The sequence below is a fragment of the Equus quagga genome, chromosome 2 (assembly GCF_021613505.1).
Source record: "Equus quagga isolate Etosha38 chromosome 2, UCLA_HA_Equagga_1.0, whole genome shotgun sequence".
NCBI lineage: Eukaryota > Metazoa > Chordata > Mammalia > Perissodactyla > Equidae > Equus > Equus quagga.
Window position 1 is genome coordinate 29,031,365 of NC_060268.1, and position 9,179 is coordinate 29,040,543.

The window sequence follows — 9,179 nt, forward strand, 5'->3', positions numbered from 1 at the left end:
CCTTGAAAGGCTCAGTTACATATGCGTTTTATTCTTTCCACCAGCTAAGATTAAGCCAGCAAAGATACTTCACAGTAAAAGAACATTCATATGATAACACCATATAATTACTCAGTGAGTTCATGCATGTTTAAACTATTTTATTGAGCATTTATTATTGATGAGCTGAAATTGAACTGCTAAGGAACTGTGAAAAATAAGACTCCCTCTACTTGAGTGTGAACCAGAACATGACTCACTGAAGCCATTCTCTATTGTTGTTATAAATAACTAAAGTCAGAAGTGACAAATTCTGCTTCTCTTTCAACAATGTCTCGGTTGTAGTTAATTCTTTATCCTAGGAATTTCCTTAGGTGATCTTTCATGTCTTAGTTTTGGAGACTATAGACAAGGGGATTTAAAAGCAGAGTCACTGTCGAATATACCAAAATGACAATCTTCTGCATTCCTGCTGGGTTCCCTGATGTTGGGCTCACCTACATCACCATAAGGGATCCAGAGAGTAGAGACACCACCATGAGGTGCGACCCACATATGGAGAAAGCTTTAGTTTGATGAGGTGGGACCCACCTGGAGAAAGCTTTAGTTTGACCAGCACCAGAGGGAACATGAAGGACGGCTCTGAGTACCAGAATGTAAGGTCCCAAGATGGAAAGGAAGGGCCCAAAGATAATCACTGAGTTGAAGGTGTAACAGATAAGCTCAGTGGAAGGATCAAGGATGCAGGCTAGTGCAAACAAAGGGCCTGGGTCACACATGAAGTGGTCAATGATGTTGGATCTACAAAAGGGAAGTTGGGAGATAAGAACAATGGGGACTGGATAGCAGAGAAATCCATTCACCCAGAAAACACAGACCAGGATGACACAGAACTTCCCAGTCATGATGGAGGGGTAATGCAGTGGGCGACAAATGGCCAGGTACTGATCATAAGCCATAACTGGTAAGAAGAAACTCTCTGTTGTACCCAGTGGAAAACAGAAATAGAATTGGAGGAAGCACTTAGTGAAGGAGAAGGTCTTGGTCTTAGAGAGGATGTTGACCAGCGTGTTTGTGACAGTGGAGGAAATGTACCAGATCTCTAGGAAGGCAGAGTTTCCCAAGATGTACATGGGCATTTGAAGCTGCCTGTCCCATGTCACTGCACAGACAATAGCCCCATTCCCCAGCAGGGTCATGAAATAGACCACTAGGATTATTGAGAAGAAGTTCTGCATCTCTCTGACCAGGGAAAGAAAGGAGGACAAACTCAGTCATAAAATGCATTGTTGTATTCTGGGATCCCAAAGCTGTTAGACAAACAAGTAACCAAGGAGTGAATAATAATGAACACTTGTATGTTCTGCTAACTGATTGCTTGAAATTGTATGAGGTATTTTTACATATGTTATCTTAATTGGTTTTCCTAATGACCATTTGAGATGTAGGAGGTGTGCTTTATCCTTCTCTTTTACAGATAAGGAAACAGAAGTTCAGAGATTTAAGGGGTTTACTTACTTGTGCAATGCCCTTAACTCCTAGTTACACTGGCCCATATAGAGATTGGTTTGGAACAAACCCTACTTCATTTCAAATATTCTGTATTTGAATATGATTTCTTTTGGAGGCCACCATTTTCCCTGGATTATTTCTCCCTAAGCCCCCCTTGGGAGTGCTTTACATCATTGTGAGGCTCTTGAGGTGCCTTGTGGCTGGGTATGTTGATTTCTCTAGTATATAAGACCATGGTCTTTCATTTTTTCTAGGAATTAAGCCCTAAACACCATACATTATCCATTCCTTATCTTACTTTTACCTAAGTTAGATAATGAATAGAGGGGTCTCCTTAAGATGTGCTGAGACCAGAAAGATCGTTCTCATATTTGCTGAATTAGGAGTTGGGAGTTGAGACAAGACTATAAACTTGGATATATGCTAACAACTTTCCTAAAACTATTGGTCCAGGCTTATTTATATGTGCTAAAATTTCCTGTTTAAAGTTCAAGATATTTGGCTGGGTAAGCCCATGAATATTTTAAATTTAGTACTATATTGACTACAAATGTAGGATAATTGACCATATTATTTATTAATGTCACTCTTAAGATACTCACAAAATTGCGTCCTTATGCCATTTATACAATCTTCAGAGAGAAAGAGGCCTGCTTACAGTATTTGATCAAACCCGGAGGAAACTCAGAGGATAAATGTTTTATTGCCAAGGTAACTTTGGATATTCGTGTTGATTAACAATATTTTTAGAATGATGAAAAAGATTCTCCCTAATAAACATGACTTTAATAAAAATCTAAATTTTGTCCGAGTGATTTAGTTCAATGAATATTATTATGATGACTGCATGTATCCAAATTTCTAGGACAGTTATAATTTCAAATATACTTTCCATAACTATACCTGTATTTTCCAGACCACATGCTGTCATTTTTGGTTGGAAAATATAGTTACTGGGCTTGAAATAAGAAGAAGTTGAACTCTGAACTTAAATTGTAGCACATTATTGGGGTGGCCTGGTGGCACAGCGATTATGTTCACACGTTTTGCTTTGGCAGTCTGGGGTTCCCCAGTTTGGATCCCAGGTGCGGAAGTACGCACTGCTTGTCAAGCCATGCTGTGGCAGGTGTCACACGTATAAAGGAGAGGAAGATGGGTATGGATATTAGCTCAGGGCCAGTCTTCCTCAGCAAAAAGAGGAGGATTGGAGGTGGATGTTAGCGCAGGGCTAAGCTTCCTCAAAAAATAAATTGTAGCACATTATCCATTTACTTATTCATTTAGGCATTTAAGTAATGTTTATTCACTGTTTATTATATTCCTAGCAGTGTGTTAAGTTCTGGGGACAATGAAAAATAAACATGAAAAATAAAATTCCTCCCCTTTTGGAACTTCTGCTTTATAAAAACAATCAGGACTGCCACCTACATCTATACAGTCATGCCTCTGTGTGACAGGGGCTACCTTGAAATATGTATTCCACAGTATGCTCACCTATATGCTGAGGACCTAAAAACGATATTTATTCCAGTTAGGTAAATCTGTGTAGTAAGGGTAGAAGCATGATTGCAAACTTTATTTAACAGAAATGAGATATTGTGGGTTTTTCATGACAGTAGACAGAGACATGAGACATGAATTGACTTAGTCTACCCCCAGGCCAGGAAGTTGTTGGCACCAAGAAGAGAAATATAATTCCAATTCATGGGTTTTGACCTGGATCCAGACCTCATAAGTCTTAACCCTCACTTGTTCATTTGACTTCAGAAGGTCCAAGACCTTTTTACATTTGTGCCGCAGTGAAGTTTTAGTTATATGTAGAATACAGCATCAGAGAAAGATGGATAAATGAACTTCACAGGTAATTTGAAATCCCACTGCATGCATTTCTATTGCCTGCACCTCCAAAGTAAATCTATTAGAAGCTCAAATGGTGACTTTAAATCCACCTTTTTCATCTTTCTCTTCACTTCAATGAAGAACAGATGAGCAGTTGGAGAGACGAGGAGGAAGGAGGAGCCTGGGCAATCCATTCTGTATGAACTGATAAGGAAGCCAGATCTTCCTCTATAACCCCAACCACTTGCTTGAGATTGAAGCGACTTTCCTAGGGAAGAGCACTTTGAAAATTGTAAGTACAGGGATTCTTCTTCTTTTAAACATTAATATTTTTAAGATTAGCCTGTAGATAAATCCAAAGGACAAGAGATTCTGCTGACCTACTTCTTTCTCGGTTGCCACTTGCCAACAACTCTGAAAAAATAAGTTTGCTTTAATTGCTCTTGCTGAAAGATGCTTGTTAATCAAAACTTAGATATTAGAAAGAAGGCGGTATAAGATGCAGGCTGCATTCCAACTAAAGGAAATTGAATGCCCCCCTAAAATATCCAAGATATTTGAGCACTGTTTTTCCTAAGTGAGTTGTATAGTGGTAGCTCTGTGATACCAGAGTCAGCTCTTAATGTGATTATATCAACCCAAGCACTCATCAGGAGTGTGCTGGGAGAAGAGAACTGCAGGGCCTAACTCGTTCTTACAAAGAACAAAGGGACCAGAATTAATGGATTTACAGAAGAACCAGCATGTTCTTATTATCTGACAGCAGCTGGTGTACAGGAGCAGTGATGCACTGATGCAGGGAGACTTTCCTTATGTACCTGATGGTGTTTCTGCATCTAAAAGGAAGATATGAGAGAAACTCTAGCCACAAGCCTGTCCTCGTTACACAATCTGAAAGCTCATTCAGGGAATGAGAGCATTACTGGTGGCTCCAGAGACTTGCTTCCTTTAGTATTCTGAACCAAATAAAATGTATTTTTTCATGTCAGTGATTATTAAGAGTTTACAAGTGTCTCCTGAATAGGATCCACAGTTCCTCAGTGTGCTCACTGGAAGGCACCTAGTTCCCTGTGCATGGATCTCTGTGTATGCATCTAATCCTACCTATGTTTGGTTATATTTCCTCAAGTGGTCTGACTAGTAGGACACAGTGGTCAGGAATAATATCCAAGAGAGGCCAGGAAAAGTTTCCTCTTTGTGGAGATATCCTTCCTCCAACGAACTGATCTGCCTGGGGAGTTGGGTAGGGGAGAGATGAGAGTGGGACAGGTCAATGGGAGAGGAGACAGAGAAAGAATGTGTGTGTATGTGTGTGTGATTTTCTTTCCAAAGTAGACCTGCTTTATTTTTGGTGACAAACCTGTAAACACTTAAATTTAAAAAAGTCTTTGTTTATACACAGTTTACTTAATTTAGTTGTATTCAACATAAGGTAAAGAATCTCCTTTTTGAATTTTAATTATGGCTTGACCACATTTATTTGAAAAAATTTAGTCTTCTGTAAAAGCAGATTTGTAATGTCGTTGACTTACATGATGCAATATTAGTGAAAATGAAAGTTTAGCACTGTAAATGTCTCAGTGGTGAGAAATGTGAAATTTTTTCATTGATAGCAGGGCAGGAGAACAAACAAGATGTGGCAGAGAACCTGAGGGGGAAATGAATTCAATCACAGCAAGAGCTCAAGTAGAGAACACCACTGAGTTTAGGAGTGAGGCAGTGTAAGGATAGAGTAGTTTCTCAAAAATGTAGACCCTGTCCTGGCAGTTTTAACATCACTTGAGAACTTGTTAAAATTCAAGTCCTCAGGCCCCACCCTGCTCTACTGAGTCAGAAGCTCTGAATGTGGGGCCAGCAATCTGGTTGAACAAACTTTCCATGTATATCTGATGCATGCTTAAGTTTGAGACCCACTATGTAGATGATAGAACATTAGAGTCTGAGTTAAGGATGGGTATGTTTGAAACAGCTTCTAAGTTTGATAGAGATTTCGGTAGTATCAGGAATTAATTGAGCATAGTTTGGAGACATGGTTATGAATGATATTTGTAGGGGAAACTGGCACTTGAGGCTGAGTTATAGGTAATGTTGTATCTGGAAAAGCAGGATTGGATTTAAGCATGTGAGAGGTTTTCGAGAGTCCTGGCATAGGCAGGGAAATGGGGGAGAAGATTATTCAGGCATCAATGGGAGTGACCTGGGATAAGAAGAAGGCACTATGTGGGGGCAGAGTGGAACTGAAGAGAATGTGTTGGGGTAATAGATAGAAAACCAGGACAAAGAAAATCTAGGTCCTAGCCTGAGAGTTTTCACTTGATAGCTGTGAGGATTTGGTGAGCTCATTTCTTTAAATATTAGCCACATACTCACCTTTGTTGTGTACTCTATGGGGCTGATATGAGAATGAAATGAGATGATAGATAGGAAAATATTTTGTAAATGTCTATATAATCATAATAAGATGAAATGTGGTTCAAAAGCCTCAGGAGTAGATTCCTAACTTTCCATTATCTCTTAAGATTGTCACGAAACCATCATTTTAGAATTAGAATTTCTTTTCGTAGGGTCTAAGAGGACTTTCCATTCCTCTTGGGCAAATGAGCTTGTCCCCTTCCCAGATGTATATCCACAACGACACATTAAGATACAAATTCCTTTAAAAAGAAACAAAACTTTTTATTTGACAGCTAGAAATAAGAGTTTTAAAATGCCCATGCCTCTCTCTAGTCTATTATCAACAAAACAATCATGGGGATGATCCTTTTATATTGTAAATAGGACCACGTTATTCCTCTGCTCAAAACTTTCCAAAGGCTTCCCATCTCATGCAGAACTAACTGCCCTTACTATTGCTTACAAGGCCCTGCAGAATTTGGCCCTCTGTTCATTCTCTTTGACTTCATCTCCTGTATTCTTCCCCTTAATCTCTCTACTCCAGCCAGACCAACACTGCTGTTCCTTGAATACAATCTTGCCTCAGGATCTTATAAAGAACTCGCTTCCCTCTATCTGGAATGCTCTTCACTCAGCTGTCTACATGGCTCATTCTCTCACTGTCTTCCAGCTTTGGCAGAAATATTGCCTTCTCAGTGTTTCCTTCCCTGATCGTCCTATTTAAAATTTCTGCTTTTTCTCCCATGGTTCCTGCCCTTGTTCCACTTTCGCCATAATGCTTATCATTCTCTGATGCTGCATATTTTATTTATTCTTTTAGTGTCTATCCCCCACTAGAAAGTAAACTCCTCATGGATAGTGGTTTTTGACCATTTTGGTCATGGTGTATCTCTAGTACCTACAAGAATGCGTAGAACATAGTAAATACTCATTAAATATTTGTTGAAAGAATTACTACGTTGTTTTCTGATGTTAAAACATATATCACTTATATAAGCATGAAACTTTCAGTCTACCCCTAATCTGGAAGATTCTCAACTATGAAGAGCCAAGGGGATAAGAAAGTTGTTGTTACTAAATCCTTTAGGTATGTATCCATTAGACATTTCAATTAGATTCTTTATTCACTTTTGAAAATATTGGACTGTCTTAAGAAATGCCTTGAGTACACCAATGATGATTCACCTGTTCTTGTTCTACCTTCCACCCCATCCCCCAGTAATCAAAATGAAAACAGTATCAAATAGTAGATATAATGTCCTAATATCACTGTGTGCTGGAGTTATCCATGTTGAAAATACTGTTGCTACATTTGGAATGTAATATGTATCAACTATGGTTTAGTTTTGTCCGGGTTAGTTGAAGAATAAAACATTGAGAAATCCCACTGAAAAATATCTTATTTAAAGTGTACATTGGAAAATTAGCTGCAGTTAACCAAGATTTTCTTAATCTTTTATGTCTGAAAAATGGTTTGCTTGGTCTCATGTAGATTTGTTTATGTTCGTTTTATCCTCAGGACTTTCTTCAGTGCAGCCTTCATTTCCTTCTTTCGTAAGCTGTAAATCAGAGTGTTTAAGAAGGTAGTCACCCAGATATATAACAAAGTCATAATCTTATGCATTTCAGCTGAGTTATCAGCTGTCGGGGTCACATACATTGCAAAGGGGCACCAAAGAATAAGCACACCACTGTCAGATGTGATCCACAGGTGGAAAAAGCCTTCTGCTGGTCAGTTGCTGAAGGGACTTTTAACACAGCTATCAGTAAAAGGGAATAGGAGCTAAGGATGTACAGAAGAGTGAAGATGATAATGAGGGAGCTCAGGACATAGAAGATGATCTCAGTGACAGGAGCTGGGGCACAGGACAGAGCCATCAGTGGGTCCACATCACACACAAAGTGATGGATGGTGTTGGACCCACAGAAAGGTAATTGAGAGAGTTGCACAGTGGAGACAGAGTAACTAAGGAACCCAAACACTCAGCAAAGAGACATCAAGATATAGCAGAGTCGTTGGGTCATGACCGTTGTGTAGTGCAATGGGTGGCAGATAGCGAGGTACCGATCATATGCCATGCTGCAGAGGAAATACGCCTCAGTTCTGGCAAGGGAAGCCAAAAAATATAAGTGGAGGAAGCAGCCAACAAAAGAGATGGATTTTGTCTCTGAGAAGAGGTTGACTAGCATGTTGGGCACAGTGGAGGTAATATGCCAGATTTCAAGGAAAGCAAAGTTCCCTAGGAGAAGATATGTTGGGGTATGGAGCCATTGGTCCAACCTCACAGGACAGACAATGGTCCCATTTCCCATCGTGGTAAATATATAGACCCCAAAGAACAACGAAAAGAGGAAACTCTGCAACTCCTGACAATGAGGGAAGCCCAGGAGGTAAAACTCAGTCACAGTTCTTGTCGCTGAATTGTTCATGAATCCCAGGGCTGCAGAGAAGACAGAAAACATCACTATATGAGCTATTTTCTTTCCTGAAAACTTTTAGGAAACCCATGAAAGGTATATACCATGGCAATTTGCAATTAGTTTGTAATAACCCATCCATTAACTCCTAGGTCTTATTTAAAAGCCACCAATCAACAATCCTGGTGATCACAAATTTCAATATACTTGAGTTCATAACAATGGAATATTTATGTTATTCGAATTTTCTTTATCAATGGATTAGGTTAAAAAAATCTTCTCTTTCCTTTGAAATTTTGGAAACTCAGAAGTACCATTCTCTATGAAAGGCAGCAAAGTGGTTATCAGTTTGTATTTATTTTTCCCATCCATAGTGGAATTATTTCTAATAAAACAGGCTTTAGTCTGCATTAACTTTTTAACCAAGAATTAGGAGTCAAATAACTATTTTTTGACATCTCACCCCAAGTAGAAAGTACTTGACATACTTCTCTAGAAGAGCTGTGTGTGTCCCTTATGTACTCTGAGTTGTTCATATCAGAATATTTCCTCTCATAACATGTTAATGAATTATGTCTCAGCATAGAAAGCAAGAGGAGCAGTCATAGTAATATTTTTCTGGAGAGTAGAGAGTTAATTTTTACCTCAGGATATTCCTTGAATTGACTCTATGCTTTTATTTTAAGTTTCCCTAGTTTGTGGATTGAATCTCTAGGATCCTAAACAAATAAAGTGTTTTAAATAATTATACCATAAATCTCTCGTTTAAAAAAAAATTGCTTCAAAATATATGGTTCAGCTACTTAAAAGGATTCACTCTTATGTTGTCCATGTATCGCAGATGATGGGTTTCAACATTTCTGCCTGTAATCTCACCTGCCCACCTGGAGGAAACAGAATCTTAATAAGCTGGGAAAGGTCTGCTCTCAAAAGTTAGACATAAAAACAAAAAAGTAGCCATTACATAGGTCTAAATGTAGCAGAAGGTATATGTCTTCATATACTTGACCCATAAAGTGAGCTTATGATGATTTAAA

At 38.8% G+C, this 9,179-nt stretch overlaps 2 pseudogenes; both read right to left on the reverse strand.

Moving 5' to 3' along the window:
- Nucleotides 1-381: 381 nt before the first annotated feature.
- LOC124235832 (olfactory receptor 11H6-like) lies at nt 382-1,266 on the reverse strand (annotated as a pseudogene).
- A 5,956-nt stretch (nt 1,267-7,222) lies between these two features.
- On the reverse strand, nt 7,223-8,154 carry LOC124235083 (olfactory receptor 11H4-like; annotated as a pseudogene).
- Nucleotides 8,155-9,179: the final 1,025 nt, after the last annotated feature.